This window comes from Protopterus annectens, chromosome 2.part1 (assembly GCF_019279795.1).
Source record: "Protopterus annectens isolate FY-2018-M chromosome 2.part1, PAN1.0, whole genome shotgun sequence".
Taxonomy (NCBI): domain Eukaryota; kingdom Metazoa; phylum Chordata; order Ceratodontiformes; family Protopteridae; genus Protopterus; species Protopterus annectens.
The window spans coordinates 1,877,017,980-1,877,032,576 of record NC_056729.1 but is presented as its reverse complement, the minus strand read 5'-3'; the positions used below and the strand labels follow the sequence as shown (position 1 = coordinate 1,877,032,576).

The 14,597-nt window shown below is 41.1% G+C and overlaps 1 protein-coding gene across 7 annotated transcripts in view; it reads right to left on the bottom strand.

The window, feature by feature from the left end:
* Positions 1 to 14,597, bottom strand: part of DCTN1 (dynactin subunit 1) — a 1,835,652-nt gene that overhangs the window by 735,445 nt on the left and 1,085,610 nt on the right. The window lies entirely within an intron of this gene.

Here is a 14,597-nt window from a genome sequence, read left to right as displayed (position 1 = left end):
TTTGGCATTATCAGCTGATCTACAAGGGGAATCCCTTCTAACAGGTCAGTGATTGCGCTCATCCCCTTTTCTATGCCAATTCGCCACTGTTTTCTTAGAACCTCTCCCTACTCATTACTGTCAAAAACAAAATGAAAAGGGTTCTCTAAAATATAAGGGCACTTGAAAAGGACTTTTAGAGAGGGAGGAGGGAAAAACAGATTTCTTCCTTTACTTTCCATCAAGAAGCACTATTTACACCTTGCCATAGGCTGAAAACCTACAACAGAACAAGTGAAAGATGATAATTCATTATGTAGTACAAACAGATGTGAATGATGCGGTCTCATTCAGAATATAAAATATGCACACTATATATGATGACTTACCATTTAGCACAAAAAAATTTACAAGCTGCAGTCTTGTACAGTGGTAAGGTCCCTAACTCAGTCAATTTTCTGCATACTGTAAATTCCTGGACAGCTGCCACCCCCCCCCCCCCCCCCAAAAAAAAAAAATTCTATTATGATGTGGAACTTGGCTACTATGTTCCTTATATCAAAGTAGGCTTTCAACTTCAAACGGCTGAGAAATTAGTTGAAGTCAAACATTACATGCTAATCACCATCAATTTTATACTTGATGAACATAATCCGGATCGAAGTCCACCACTGTGCTGCCACCCATTCTGTATCTGAGCCATGTGTATTGTACTGGGTTCTTTTGAAGAAAAACCTCCCAAGGTTATTTTCTCTCTGCTAACATGAAGGTGCAGTACAGCCTCTTTGTACAAATGAAGCAGAATCATTACGTTCAGAAATAAGCAAAATACTAACCTTGTTCTGCAATTCTGTGATGTATACAGAGCATCACTACAATGAAGTGCACGAAGAGCCACAATTATTTTCTAAAATCAGGAAAAAGATGAATTTGTTAAGCACTTCCCTGCCATGAGACACATCTTAACAGCATTTAGGGATACTTAAAAATCTTAAGGATGCCTAACGACTATTAAGATCAGGTCTCACAATGGGGACTAAAGGTGGACAGTGCAGGCTGGTAAAGAATGACACAAGGTAAAGCAGCTTTTAAAATCTGTTGGATCTTCACTCTGCCACACTTACAAAGTGTGGTAGAATGAAATATCCAACAACTTTTAAAGCAGTTAGTTCTACAGAGCAGTGCTTTTTTCTGCCTGCTGTCCATACCACCCAAAGCTTCTAATTTTACCTTGTATTTTTGCCCCGTCATTCATAAAATGTTTGACCTTCAGATATATCACTGAGGGCTACAGTCAGTCAGTAATGGCAGATATTAAGTTTCTTACTTCGCCTTTTTTAGGAAATGTATGTTGATGAAAAACCTGTTATTCTTTGCCCCGATTCTGATCCTTTAGCATCCTTTTATTTTTGGACTTGAACAGAATTCTTAAGCAAACAATTTTGAAAGGTGTGCTGCTGTCTGACTGCTGGTCAACACTAACTGCTTCCAAAATCAATAAAACCCTTCCTGGGCCTACACTTTTTCTGCAACTGGAAAGCTCCATGAGCTGCAAAGAATTATGACTGGGTCAGCTATCAACGTTTTATTAAGTGTTCTCATCATGGATGCCAACATTCAGCTCTCATGTTTTGCACTCTGAAGGTGAGAAATTCACCTAATGTCTCAAACACATAGGTTCATAGGCAGGTAGGTACTAGGCTATCTGTCCTGGGATCTATATAAGCCTAACCAAAAAAGTTCATTGGCTTTCCACCAAAGAAAATTATTTTCCTGTGCCCTTGTCGAGCAGTGCCACAAAAATGATCCCTGGGATGAATTTTCTATTTCCCATCCAGTTGTAAAGACTTTTCTTAAAGAGGGCCAATGAGGAGCTTTGCTTGACATGAATGGGTAGTTTGTTCCAGAGTATAGGAAGTCTCTGGGACAGGAATCTATCCCTCCAGCATGTTCTGTTTATTGTGGTAACAAGGTTTAGGTCCCTGGAGCATGTGGTTCGGAGAGATTGAGATTTCTTTAAGTGTAGCATGTCAAACAGCTCTGGGTTTGACATAGCTTTGTATGTTAGGCAGAGATCGCCTCTGAGTAGGCGATATGTGACAGAGTAGAGCTGGAGTTTTTTGAGACGGTCTGCTATTTATGACTGGAGACCATGATAATCTTTTCTGTCAAGCACTTTTCAAAGATGTTACTGTCTACACTTGTCCTGAAAAACAAGCAGCATCCACCATTAGCTTTGAAAGCTGTACTGATTTAAGCTGTTACACATTAAGTGTAATAAAGCTGCTGACTGATAAGAGCTGCACGTCCCTTCTGGATGTTGTCTGGGTGCTAACATTAAGTGTTTTACAGATTTCAAAACTGTAAAAACACTATGCATTCATATATTCATCCTTCTTCAGTAACTGGTAATACACTGGGGCAGCAAAAGCTCCATGTATTAAAGAACGGATCCAACCATAGCCGATGTAGTTACATGTTCTTGAAATGGAAGTGAGGCTTCACTGAAGCTCGAGGTGAATTTCCTGACATCCACTTCTCGATCACAAACCAGTTATGACTAAAAACATCATAATCCTCATGATGAGCAAAAGCTTTGGCAGAAGACTCTAGTGTGATGACAAAATTAAGCAAGAAATATCAGTGATCTTGTAAGGAGTCTTGTATCACATACTATGTTCGGTGACTATGACATGGGTATAACCCAGGAAAAACGAATATGCTGCACTTGGAGTATGCTGTTGTCTGTCTGGCAGCACTAATTCCTTTACTGGCTTTCAAAACCAATAAGACCCTTCTTACTCCTGCACTTTCTTTCTGTAACTAATAGTTAATGGAGCAGATAAAGCTCCGTGAATGAAAAAGGATATTTTTCCGCAGTTGCTTTCTTCTGCACAGATTAAAAGAAAGCCACTGATTTACCAATTCAAAATATTCCAATAAATACAACAAAACGAATGTGGGCATTAGAAGATATAACTAGAAAAGAAAAGAGTTAGAAATGCTTTATATGATCTGCAACAGACCTCCGAACACGGATTCTAAAAGATGGGCATTGGAGTGAAGAAAACTAATTTGTGAGCAATCATATACTACAATCAGCTGAAGTAAACTTCTAGAAGGTCCTCTGCAGTGATTAACACCCTTCCTGTGAGGTCCTGCTCAGCACAGTTATTTAACTGAGCATGAAAGAACGAAAGGAGGAAGTGTGCCCATCTTCATTAAGGATAAGTACTCCTCTAGGCTTGTCAGACAGTATGACTCTAGAGTTATTCCATGTCCACTAACTATAGGCAAAGTCTTCTACCACATCATAAATAGCTATAGGTCTCCCGCCATGAAACAGGAAAAGCATACTGCATACCTGGGACTTACTGGAGTCACTTGCCATACAGCCCAACACCTTACTCATGGGTGACTTTAATAATCATACCATCAACTGGGAGACATACACAACCACAAGCATGCTGGCTCACAGGTTCTTGGACTTTGTCAGTATAAATGCTTTGGAGCTAGTCAGCACACCCGCAACTGGCTCACATGTTCTGGATATAGTACTCACTAACATTGGAGAGCATTGCACCTCCCCCGGTGTGATGTCTTCTCTGGTAAGATCGGACCACAAATCAGTCTTGTTCGATGTAATTATAAGACCAGATACCTCACCAAGCTCAAAAATGCTAATTTTTCAAATACATTTTACTACATACAAAGTGATGGCATAAGAAGTTTCAAAGCCCCCTTGAATGCAGATAAGACGGACTCCTCTGCAGAGGTGTACATCAATGCCCTGTAAAACCACTTAGGCAGTTGTATACAATCTGCTGTACCTGACCAGATTAACACCAGCTCTTAAGGAAAAAACAAGCCACCCTGGTTGGACCCCTAGTATAAATAAGCTATACAACAACAAGAGAAAGAAACTAATGTCCAAGAACAAGAGAGAACTGACTCAGCAGAGGAAGAATTCTCTCTCTAGCTTAAACAAACAAATTAGAGATCTTGTCAAGTCCTCCAAAGCTAATTTTTATGTAAAAATAGCCTCCCTAGCTAAGGATAATCACAAGGCATTCTTTAACTACATCAAAATCTAAAAGGGAATAGCCAGCTATGCGCTGAACTGGTTGTGGATGGCACCACCCATACGCAACTGGATATAATAGCCAGCCTGCTAGCTGACAGATTTGGAGCAAGCTTCACACCCATGTCTCCCTCCAGTTATCCTCCAAAGGATACCTGCCACCATTCCTCAGCCTATTATCGCAAGAGAGCAGGTTGTCTCGGCGCTCTCCAAGACCAAAAACATAGCATCAGTGGGACCAGACAACATCCCAGGATGCCTTTCAAACAACTTAAAACATGACCTAGCAGATGCATTTGGATACCTTTTTAACCACAGCCTGCGAACTGGCTATGTTCCAGTAGAATGGAGAATAGCAACAGTAATCCCTCTGCACAAAAGGGTACCATCAACCTTCCCTGGGAATTACAGGCCCGTAAGCTTGACAAGCCTCATCTGCAAGATTATGAAAAGAATCACTATGGAACTTATTAACAAGGACATCTCCAAACTCTGGACCCAACCTAGTTTGGATTTGTTAAAGGTAGATTATGAATGTTAAACATGGTTGACTTCTTCGAGAAAATCACCAAGGCCCTGGACAAGGGAAAGATGGTGCATACTGCCAATATGGACCTAGCCAAGGTATATGACTCAGTCCTACTTGGGTATTATAAAGAAACTCTCTCATTTAGGAATTCACTCCTACATTACCAGATGGGTTGACAACTGGCTCACCAACAGGCCACATACTATCAAAATGGGTGACTTCAACCTCTAGCAAAAGACCAGTGGTGCACTACAAGGTTCTGTGCTTGGCCACTTACTGTTCAGAATTTATTTCTCAGAAGTCCAGGCAAACTTGGATGGCCTGTAGCTGACCAAGTTTGCTGACAAATGCAAACTGGCAACAATCACAGAGTCCCCCAATGATGTTAATATACTGTAGGCAGGGTTAACGCAGACAAATTATTGGTGCCAAAGCCATGGATTAAAGTTAAATGTAAAAAATGCATTATTATGCCCTCTGAGAAATCTGACATCCCTGCTAATTACACTACAGACAGTACTCCCTTAAGAGTAGACACAGTGGTACATGATCTGGGTACTCAGGTTGACAGCAATCTGAACTTTGACCATCACGTAGCCACAGTAGTAAGGAAATCCTTCTATGTGGCACATCTTATAAGTAAAGGCATCAAATCTAGATCTAAGGATGTTATAATTCCATTATACTCGAACCTCACCAGGCCAGTAATTGAGTACAATGTTCCCTTTTGCACGCACCTCACCAGAAACCTACAAGAACTGGAGACACCACAGAAGTTTCTCACCAGAAATTACAGGGTACACAAAACAAGTCTTACATGGAAAGATTGAAAGCTCTGTCATAGTTTTCTCTCTCTTACAGGTTGCTATGGGGTGACCTGTGCCTGCCTTACAATGCAGTCAATAAACCGGCACTGATGAAAATGCTACATGTTCATAAATCAAACTGCACGGGGGTCATTCACTCCAGGGATCTTAACCCAGCCTCTGACATGAATAGGTTATGGTGGAAAGACAGACATCTCCCAGAGACTGCCACTTCTCTGGAACAAACTTCCAATTCACATGAAACAGAGCTCCTTCCTGACTATCTTCAAAATGTAACCTAGATCAATGGATGGGTGACCGCAAATTCACTCCTGGGGTGGCGCCCATGTCCCTCCTGGACAAAGTATGTCGGTATTAATGACCATAGACCCTTACCTCTGTGAATATCACTCACCTAACCACTGAGAATTGGGACAACCTGGGATAAATATGGCTAGGCTTGTAAGGGCTCTAGGGCCATTAGCCTAGTAACCTTCTATAAACCTATGAAATCTCTCTCCCTCATTTCCATGCATGGGGTGTGCAAGCCCCCTGCCAGCACACACACTTGTGCCTCCATATGGAGTTACAAAAGCATGCCTAGCTCTACACTCCTGAGTTCTGTCCCCATGGAACAAGAGCAAGCTCCACTTAATAAACATACATGTACGCATTCATAACGTTTTTCACATTTGACTGTCCCCTAAATCCCATTTGGGGTGGTAGGGGGACGCAAGAGCCTGCTCCAGAAATCAATGGGCCAAGGGTCTACCAGCTACTAGACAATGCTACAAAATGAAGATATTCTATTATGTACAAGGCAGTCCACACCAAAAAACTGGATGAGAAACTCTCTGACCAACATTCACTGCAAAGTGCCATTTCAAAGAAATAACACATATACTCTTATTTAAAAAAGTTGATGAGTAGCAGAAGCTTTCTTGAGAACTCATATGGTTGGGTCCATGCCTTCAACTATAACTGCTCAGCACTTTTTTTCCCCATAAGATGCATTAATGGGGAAGGGGTGAGTGAGCACTTGGAGACTGATGAGGAACATCAAACACATATTATCCCCAGACAGTTTTTATCAAGTCAAGAAACCAATCTGATACCTATACTGCTATTAAGTAATACACAAACATTCCTGAGAATGCAGTTTTACAACCTACCTGTAAACAAATGTATACATTCTGAAAATCATAAAAGTTACAAAAAAAATAATAAAATACAAAAGTACTTTAGTGCACATACACACACACCTCTTCAAAACAGTGACAGTAACATGTAAACCAGATATAACAGTGATTTTATACTCAAGTAAACAGAAAATATATAACTATTATAATAATTATATAAAAACCTATATCTCTTGAACCATATTTGACAGACCCCAACAAAAAGTGGGACCTCTGTTAATGCAGATGTTCATAAAGGTTTATAGGCAAGTAGTGATCTTCAACTTGCTGCAAAGCAATCTTGTAGATATTACTCCATTTCTGAGATATATGTGTAATTGAGATTTGTAATCTCCATGGTATCCCCGAAGTCTCAAAACAACCCACTAAAATGTAGTGGGTCTAAAAACAAAACAGTGCAAGAAACTTCTGTTTGGAAGATTTTCAGTCCATATATTTCTAGTTAATCAATGTATATTAATCAGATCAGACAATAGTAGTAGAAGTAGCGAACGTAAACTCGTCAAGTCAAAAAGACATAATAGAAAATATATAATTGTACAGCATTACTAAGTATTCGAAAGTAATCCAAGCAAGGCAGGCCGTTTGTTTCCAGTTGAAACACCTTTTTTTTCTTTATTACATACTTAATAAAGGATTTTCGACTGGAAACAGACGGCCTGCCTTGCTTGGATTACTTTCGAATACTTAGTAATGCTGTAGAATTATATATTTTCTATTATTACTTTTTAACTTGACGAGTTTACATTCGCTACTTCCACTACTATTGTTTGATCTGATTAATATACAGTGATTAACTAGAAATACATGGACTGAAAATCTTCCACACAGAGAAGTTTCTTACACGGTTTTATAATTGAGATTTGCATACATATTTGCATATTTAATGAAAAAATGCAAACAATTGCAAAGCAGTGCTGGTTAGACACCAACTATCAGTGCAAAGTTTTTTTCCAGCATTATGTATGCTTTCATTTGATATTACAAAGTACAACACAAACACCTTCTGGCTCAAGCTATTAGGACTGTGGCTGACCAAGTTCGCAGATGACTGCAAACTGGGCGCCATAATCGACTCTCCAGCCGACACAAGCATCCTCCAAAAGGGCCTCATAGAAACAGACATCTGGTGCCAGAGCCATGGCCTCAAGCTAAACGCCAAAAAGTGTATAGTCATCCCCTTTGGCAAAAACAAAGTGCCCACAAATTACCACATAGATGGTAATCCATTAAGTACAGAAGAAGTAATTAGGGACCTGGGGACCCAAGTTGATAGCAATCTCTCATTTGACAACCATGTGGCCAAAGTGGTTAGAAAAACATTTTATATAGCCCACCTAATCATGAAGGGATTCACATCTAGATCAGGGGAGGTCATTGTGCCTCTTTACTCATCCCTCATCAGGCCCATAATTGAGTACAATGCCCCTTTTGGAGTGTACCTTACCAGACACCTGCAGCAACTGGAAAGACCCCAAAAGTACTTCACCAAGAGGATCAAAGGGCTCAAACAGATGCCATATGCTGCCCAGTTAAAGAAACTCCAGCTCTACTCAGTGGCATACCGCCTGCTCAGAGGCGATTTGTGCATGACGTATAAAGCCATGTCCAACCCGGAATTAATGGACAGGCTGCACCTCAGAAAATCCAAATCCCATCGAGCTACGCGCTCGAGAGACTTGAACTTCAGCACTGAAATAAATAGGACATGCTGGAGGGACAGATTCATAACCCAGAGGCTCCCTTCACTCTGGAATAAAAACCCAGTCCAGGTTAGGCAGGGTCCCTCATTGACTCTCTTCAAGAGGAATCTTGATGAGTGGATGGGAGATCGTAGGTTTACCCCGGGTATCACTTTTGTGTCACTGCTAGACAGAGGCAGAGTATACTAACCTCGAAAAAGGGCATAACAAAATTAATTTAAAATGGGTGGTGAAAGCCAAACACACACTGGTTAGGCTTATAAATGCCCTAGGGCAGATAGCCTAGTGTGAACCTATGAACCATTAGCGTATTGGCATATACTAGAAAACAGTTATTTTTCTGGACTACCTGGAAATTAGAAAAAGCCTCTAGTAGTCCAGAAAGCACTGTGCAAACTGGTATTCTATTTAGCTGCGTGAACAGAATGCTGAAGTTTGTAATACAGCTTTGTCTTTTTTTTTTAATAATAAAAAGCATTGCTGAAGTGATGCAGTACAGTCAGAGATATTTAAAAAAGAAAAGAAAAAACAGTAACTCGAGGAAATCCGAAATTAAGTAAACAAAAAAAAATAGACTTTCCACCCTAGTGACATATGCATTTATGTCAGAAAATGAGTGTGAATGGGGGAAATGGGGTGACGCTGGTTGGAATTACGGGCAGTGCAAGGGATGTGGCTTTGGCCCAGTTTTCAGCGTTGCAAAAGGTGGTAACCCTACTAGAAAATATCCCATTTATCTGAGTAGCCCATTCTGATCTCTGTGGTGACTGGGCATGTGAAATGTTGTTTCAGAATGAGTCCAAGTTGACAATAGCTATTGAGATCCAGTCTAGCTTAATGACCATAGTATTTGGGTCAGTAGATATTCCAGACCTGTTCATAGGTTCATAGGTTTATACTAGGCTATCTGCCCTAAGGCATTTATAAGCCTAGCCCAAATTTTTGTGGCTTACGCCACCCCTTATATGAACAAATACTGTGCCCAATAGTTTGTTGTGCCTCTGTCCAGCAGTGACACAGATGATTCCCGGGATAAACCTACGATCTCTCATCCACAGGTCAAGATTTCTCTTGAACAGAGCCAGCGAGGTGCAGTGCCTCACATGGATCGGGATTTTATTCCACAGCATAGGGAGTCCCTGAGTGATAAATCTATCCCTCCAGCACGTCCTATTTATATCCGTGCTAAAGTTTAAGTCGCTTGCTCTAGTGGTTTTGGTGGATTTGGATTTTTTGAGGTGGAGCATGTCCATTAATTCCGGGTTGGACATGGCTTTGTATGTCAGGCACATGTCACCTCTGAGCAGACGGTATGCAACTGAATAGAGCTGGAGTTTCTTCAATCTGGCAGCATATGACAGACTTTGGAGTCCCTTTATCCTTTTGGTGAGGAAATTTTGGGGTCTCTCCAATTGCTGCAGATGTCGGGTGAGATACATCCCGAATGGGGCATTGTACTCTATCATTGGTCTGATAAGTGAAGAGTACAGGGGAACAATGACCTCACTAGATCTGGATATGAATCCCTTCATGATCAGGTGGGCAATGTAGAAGGTCTTTCTAACCACTTTAGCAACGTGAGTGTCAAAAGAAAGGCCACTGTCAACCTGGGTCCCCAGGTCCCGGATAACCTCTTCTGTGCTTAGTGGATTGCCACCTATATGGTAGCTTGGGGTTACCTTGTTTTTCCCGAAGGGTATGACTATACATTTTTGGCGTTTAACTTCAGGCCATGGCTCTGGCACCAGCTATCTGTTTCCGTGAGTCCCTTCTGAAGGATATCCGTGTCCGATGCACTTTCCACTATGGCGCCCAGTTTGCAGTCGTCTGCAAACTTTGTCAGCCAAAGTCCTCCCATGTTGGCCTGTACTTCTGAGAAGTAGATGCCGAACAATAGGGGGCCAAGGACCGAGCCCTGTGGGGCACCACTTGTGACCGGCTTGGAGTCTGACATAGCGCCAGCAACTCTAACCCTGTGGGTTCTGTCCTTAAGCCAGTTTGCAACCCATCTTGTGACATATGGGTTTACATTTAAGCCGGTAAGTTCTTCTACAATACCCGAGTGGGGTATTGTGTCGAAGGCCTTTGCAAGGTCAAGGTAGGCTGTATGGACTGCCTTTCCCTCATCAATGGCCTTGGTGACTGTTTCGAAGAAGTCGACCAAGTTCAAAAGGCATGATCTTCCCTTGACGAAGCCAAACTGGGTCGGGTCCAATGTCTGCAAGTCCCCTATATCTTTGTTTATGAGCTCCATTATGATCCCCTCCATAGCTTTGCAGACTAGACTTGTTAAGCTTATGGGGCGGTAATTACCAGGGTCCATAGAGGCACCGCCTTTGTGGAGTGGGACCACAGTTGCCGTATGCCACTCCTTGGGCACGTATCCTGTGGTAAGGCTGAGATTAAACAGCTGCCTTATGTGCGGGTTTAATTCCTCATTTAGCTCGTGTAGCACGCAGCCGGGGACACCATCTGGTGCCATTGATGCTGTGTTTTTAGCTTTAGAGAGAGCAGCTTTCACCTGCGCATTTGAGATGTCTGGGAGGCTACACTCTGCTGGGATAGTTATCTCTCCTTTAGGGGGGGAGAGGGGGGGGTGAAGTTTGCACTGAACCTGTCTGCCAGTATGTTGGCAATGTCTGTGGGTTCAGTGATTTTTGTATCATTTTGGACTAATTCTGAGCATATCTGGGAGTTTCCACCCAGGTTCCTAACATAGCTGAAAAAGGCCTTATGATTGTCCTTTGAATCCATGGCAATTTTTCTCTCAAAATTGGCCTTAGTTGATTTTATGAGTGCTCGTAATTTTTTACTAATAATGATCAGGGGTGACTTCCCTTTTATGGATTTTGTTCTATCATGTAATAGCTTTCTCCTCTTATTGTAAAGTTTGTTAATGGCTGGGGTCCACGAGACTGGACATTTGCCCTTTGTGGAAAGAGTCTTGGTTTTATTTGGGATTGCCTGATCCATGCAGTCCTGGAGGTGTTCATAGAAGGCATTTGTAAGGGCTTCCGCAGCTTGGGTTGTGGTTTCCACTGGCTCAGGGGCCTTGAAGGATACCACACCAGTCTTGAGTAGTGTGAAGTTTGCTTTAGAGAAGTTCTTCACTGTGGTCTTTTTTATTTGGGGTGGGGGCAGGATGCTTAACTGTCCTGTGACATGCTTCTATGATGACACTGCTGTAGAAATATGTCTAAATATACTTACTGCTAAACAAGTATAAATATCTGCAAAGGGGTGGCAGCTGGACACAAGGTAGCAGTGAGCAGTCTCCCAGCACTGCATAAACTTCCATTTCAAAGGAGTTAGGTTACTTCTCTGTGAGGATCATTAAAAGCCTAGCCTTACATTCCCACGGTAGCTTTCTACCCCTTATATTTCTGTGTATGAAAACCCAGTAGGGCAGAACAGGGGTATGTTGGAACATTACTTATTGTCCCTTTCCATATGGGAGATGGGCATTAAGCTAGCTGTGAATTTATTGTTTCTCACCCAGTCATCCAAATTTTGTTTGACTAGAATAAGAGAAGTGCTTTGCTTTATGCTACGTTCCATAGGAATGCTATTATTTGTGATGCATATCTATCCCTCTAAAATGTCCTATTCATACCTCTCAATTGTACCAAATTTCTCGGTAATTACAGTTTTTGAGGAAAAAATAATGGGGTGCCACGAATTCCCGAGTGGGCCCTTTAATTCCCAATGATTTTTTTTTTTTTTTTACACTTTTAAAGTTATGGATGATGTCATCACATGCAGAGGCATGCATGATGACATCAGCTTTGTGAGTACCTGTCAGACTGGAAGACTGAAGTGGGAAGGCAGCCGGCCACACAGATTTGTGGACAGAGGGTGCTGATCTCAGAAACTAGGAAACAAATTAGTGGAAAAAGATTTCGAGTTTGCTTATTGCTTACACATACACACCTTGAACTGGTGAACTCATTCCCCAGCCTCATATTTCAAAGTGGGGACGAAAACAAGGATTATGCCGTCATTTTGTTTTCGCAGTTGACATTGGCATCTACTACACATGACTGGTAAATAAAGAAAAGAGTCATTAAAGTAACGTGGACCAGAGTGTTTTTTTTGTACTGCACTTTGTTAACTTGGCCAGCTCGGCTCGCTGTTTGACTATTGCATGTATTCTTTGCGAGTCTCTAAACTTGATTTGGAGCATTTTTTCTAACTTTTGTGGGTGCACAGTTGTCGTCTCCAATGTGTGAATAGGTGTGAGAGGACTGTCTGACTGTGGGTGCTACTACCTGGGAATTGATGAAGGAAGCCCTGCTGCTACACAGACCCCTGCAGCCCAATGCCCATGGATATTCAAGGAAGAGGACAGTGTGAACAATGGCACTAAAAATGGCATCATCTTCACTAACTTCGGAGTTGAAAAAAGTATGAAACCAGTGCTCCTGCCTCTGCTGCCCGAACTTCACCCTAGTGACTTTATAAAGTACAGCAAGCGCTGTATGAATAATACGCTGACCTCAGGTTTAAGGCAGGTGAACTGACCGTTTCTTGTTGCAATATTCACTGGTATTTCTGAAACATTCTTATTTATTTATTTTTATTTGACATTTGTTAACCAGGCCCTTTTTCAGTGGAGACTTGAGGAGAAAAGCTCCACACAAATACAAAAACAAATCATCATACAAGACTAACATACAAGTTTATATATACACAGGAGAAACAGAATACAACTTATAAATAAATATGTTAGACTACAAGACTAATATTGAGGGTTTAAACAGCAGCGGTACATATTATGTATCTATAATATAATATAAAAAGTTAAATCCATTCTAACAATTACTATCAGAGAGAAATTCAAGGTTGGCAGAATATCATAAAGGCCTTAAATGAGTAGTTGTGGTAAAGTGTGTGAGCTCAAAGGGGAAGTGGAAGAGTGCAGCTGGTAGTTTAGGTGGGAGTGGGAAAAGGACAGGTCCAGGAATTAGTAAACAAGTGCTTCAGAAGTTTTTTGAAGTTAAGGAAGTTGCTATTTGTTCTTAGAGAAAGGGGAAGTTTGTTCCATGCACTGGCAATGGAGTGACTGTATAAAAGTTGCCAATATTTTTATTGGGTTTGTAGATGTCTAAGAGGTGTAGGTCTGTGCTGAGTAGGTATTCAGTTCTGTACTACCCTTGTCTCGTTAGCAGATCTAGTTAATCCTAATCTGTTCTGTTCATTGTGTGGTTTAACAAACGTGTATTGAGCTTACATGAATGAGTCTAAGAATGCTACATAAATTAGTACCAGAGCATGAATACACTGTAGATTTTTTTTTTATAGATGGAACATCATACATGCTCACTGTAGATGTATTGGTGGGGGAGTGCTTCCTATAACTTCCACCTTTCATTTTTTACTAATTTGATGTGGAAAGTCATAACTGCTGTTGAAGGCAATGACAGTCCCCTTACCAGTTCTAATATCAGTAAATTAGCTAATTAGTTAATTATCACGTTACCATAACTCTGCATCATTACATTGCTTAAGAATGACAACCATAAGTTAGAGGTAATGGATAAACCTATGGAGAACAAGTGGTGGTATGATAATAGCCATCCAGAGCCCTGAAGAAAAATGTGCCACACAGGGAGAAGACTGAGGGAGGGCTACATTTCCGGCCAGCTATGTGGCGTGCTTTTCAAAAGCACCAAGGCAGACAGAACGTAAGTAAATGCCACAGAATGACAACATATATGGAACATGCATGTTATTTTATTAATTAGTTGTCCCTTGGATTGTGCTGGTTTACTGTGGGACCTGAACACACTTTTCTTTTCAATGGTAATGTGATACCCAGCAGTGTTAGAGTCAGACTGGGGAATGAAAGATGACTTCTGTGGCCTGCACACTGCATTTGGTATTATCACTATAAAGTGATAATCTGTACATAGCATTGTTAGTATAAAATGCACCTGTAATTAAAATATGTGGACTGACTCTTGATGATAAACACATACATTCCAGGCCAGCTGCCTGTTTACTGTTGTTTCATTTTTCAGTCACTTGTTTTGTTTGTTGGTTGCCCATGTATTATGCAGATTCAGAGACTGACATTATGCTATCTTGTAGTTTGAACTGAGCTGACTAGAAGTCAGTACTGTGGAACAGCCTTTAGAATTCCATTTTGAGTGAAATTTTTTCTGCTGTTCAGTTTGTTTTCTCTGGTGCGTAAGCATGATCTTTACAAGAGAATATTTTAACATCTGGGAGACATCTGTTTAGTAAAATGATATTCCTAAGCATGCCTCTCATCTCTCAGAGTAAGAAATCTCGACAAAG